The sequence below is a fragment of the Chiloscyllium plagiosum genome, chromosome 26 (assembly GCF_004010195.1).
Source record: "Chiloscyllium plagiosum isolate BGI_BamShark_2017 chromosome 26, ASM401019v2, whole genome shotgun sequence".
NCBI classification, from domain to species: Eukaryota; Metazoa; Chordata; class Chondrichthyes; order Orectolobiformes; family Hemiscylliidae; genus Chiloscyllium; species Chiloscyllium plagiosum.
The window spans coordinates 48,855,851-48,858,408 of record NC_057735.1 but is presented as its reverse complement, the minus strand read 5'-3'; the positions used below and the strand labels follow the sequence as shown (position 1 = coordinate 48,858,408).

At 43.1% G+C, this 2,558-nt stretch overlaps 1 long non-coding RNA gene across 1 annotated transcript in view; it reads left to right on the top strand.

The window, feature by feature from the left end:
• The window catches only part of LOC122563000, a 20,541-nt gene extending 18,856 nt beyond the window's left edge, over positions 1–1,685 (top strand). The window contains exon 3 of the long non-coding RNA XR_006315466.1: positions 1,526–1,685. This is a non-coding gene — a long non-coding RNA (uncharacterized LOC122563000). The remainder of the gene's footprint in view (positions 1–1,525) is intronic.
• Positions 1,686–2,558: the final 873 nt, after the last annotated feature.

Sequence of the window (2,558 nt, the reverse complement as noted above, 5' to 3'; positions counted from 1 at the left end):
GGTGGATAGAGTGGTCAAGAAGGCATATAGTATGCCTTCATCGGACGGAGTATTGAGTATAAGAGCTGGCAGGTCATGTCAGATTTGTACAAGACATTGCTTCACTCGCATTTAGAATACTGTGTACAGTACTGGTCACCACATTACCAAAAGAATGTGGACGCTTTGGAGAGGGTGCAGAGAAGGTTTACGAGGATGTTGCCTGGTATGGAAGGTGCTAGCTATGAAGAGAGATTGAGTAGATTAGGGCTATTTTCATTTGAAAAAAGGAGATTGAAGAGGGATCTGATTGAGGTCTACAAAATCATGAAGGGTATAGACAGGGTGGATAGAGATAAGCTTTTTCTCAGGGTGAAGGATTCAATAATAAGAGGTCACACTTTCAAGGTGAGAGGTGAAAGGTTTAAGGGGGATACAGGCGGCAAGTACTTTACACAGAGGGTGGTAGGTGCCTGGAACGCGTTGCCAGCAGAGGTGGTAGAGGCAGGCACGGTAGATTCATTTAACATGTATCTGGACAGATGCATGAGTAGGTGGGGAGCAGAGGGATACAGATCCTTACGAATGGGGCGATAGGTTTAGACAGTGGATTTGGATCGGCTCAGGCTTGGAGGGCCGAAGAGCCTGTTCCTGGGCTGTAAACTTTCTTTGTTCTTTGTCTTTGTTCAAAAGTTCCCAATTTCTGGATTCCAGATGGATACTCCGAAATTATCAAGTTATTGGGTGAGAAGGAATGAACTGCCTCCCCTTCTTTCCTCAACCACTCTCTGAGCTTCTCACAACAAGGTTGATTATAAAGGGATGCCTTCCTTTGTGGATATCTTTCCCCAGCCCAAATGCATTTTGGTTTTAAACGAAGCCAGGCTTTCTTGAATTAAAGAGGAAGCAAGTTTATTTGCTCCTAAAATGGGAGAAAATATTTAAAGAAATATGACACACATATGTACACACATACAGCGTAGACTATAACCTGGCGTTGTGTGATTTTTAACTGAAGTTCCCTTGACACTCATCAGTATTTCATATAAACGCAGAGGGATTCACTCAGACAGTCAATGAATTTACATTCTCACCTATCTTTTAGTTTTGTGTCCTTTTGTTCAGCAAAAATAACATATATTGTCCTAAAAAGTCCAATATCCTCAAATAATGCAGAACTATGATCTGCCTGAAAGACTGGTGGAAACTCATCAATAGGACTATCAAAAGGGGAGTTAGAAAAATCCACGCAGTGGAAACATTTGCAGGGCTGTAGGGAAAGAGCAGGAGAGTGAGATTGATTGATTGGTTCCTTTAAAGAGCCGGTGAAGGAATGATGGGCTGAAAGGCCTCATATTGCACTGTTTCATTGTAAGAAAGTGATTTATTCCACTGTCAGTGCCCACACAGCCACCAGCCACTGTCTAATTAAAGAAACATGTGCTTTGAGGATTTTCTGTTACTTTATCATTGACATTCTGTGTGCAGCTTGATATGTTGCCCAGCCGTTCCATTGATGTTCTTATGTTTAACTTTTTTAACCAAGGTCGGCTAAGGATGTGTACCAGAAGTCTGCTCTTAATTAAACTGGGTGAGCGGGGAGGAACAGAAAAACCAAGAGATGGCAGAAATAAATTCTCCGCAGCATTCAAAGTATTGAGTGTTTTCTGTGAATAAATATGTTACTCTCTCTCTCTCAGTAAAGACATTTGGAACAACAGTTGCTTGTTTTTATGTTGCAATTCTAAGAGATCAAACAAGCCTGGGCATATCTCTGGAGTGTAGGGCTTTGGAAGCTGAATGCAGCAAAGGTGAAGTGATTAAAATAGGACATGGGCGAGGCTAAAGAACTCACGAGGGCCAGAAACAGATTATACTCAGAGGCAGATGTGAGGGCAGAAGGACGTGAATTTGAACATGAAGGTGCTGCTGGAGAGGGTATTCAGTGTAGCTTCCGAAGATATGGACAGGCGAAGCTTCAGTGGGCACAAGTCACTGAAGGTGGAAGGTCTAAGGCTGGCTCAGAGTGCAGGATAGTCCGGTGGTAATAAAGGTGTGGATGGTGATTTCAGCAGCGGATGGGCTAAGGCCATGTTAGCCAGGCTTTGGTACAAAGATCAAGGCATTGTGAGAGAATATGGGCCCAATTTGTGGTTCAAACAGGATACCAATGTTGAGAGCTGCCTGAGAGAAATGCTGATGGGGGGAGTCGGATCTGGTATGTATTTATCGGTAAGGGAATCCACCAAAAACATTGATTTCAGTCATTCAGTTCATTGTTAGGCTATAGAGTCATAGAATTATACAGCACACAAACAGACCCTATGGTCTAACTCATCCGTGCTGATCAGCTACCCTAAAGTGATCTAGTCCCGTTTGCCCCGTCTAAACCCCTTCTATTCATATTCCCATCCAGATACCTTTTAAATGTTGTCATTGCACCACTTCCTCTGACAGCTTATTCCATGCACACACCACCCTCTGCACGAATAGGTCCCTTATAAATCATTTCCCTGTCACTGTGAAAAATACGTTCTCTAGTTTTGGACTCCCCTACCCTGCCAAAAAGACCTTGGCTA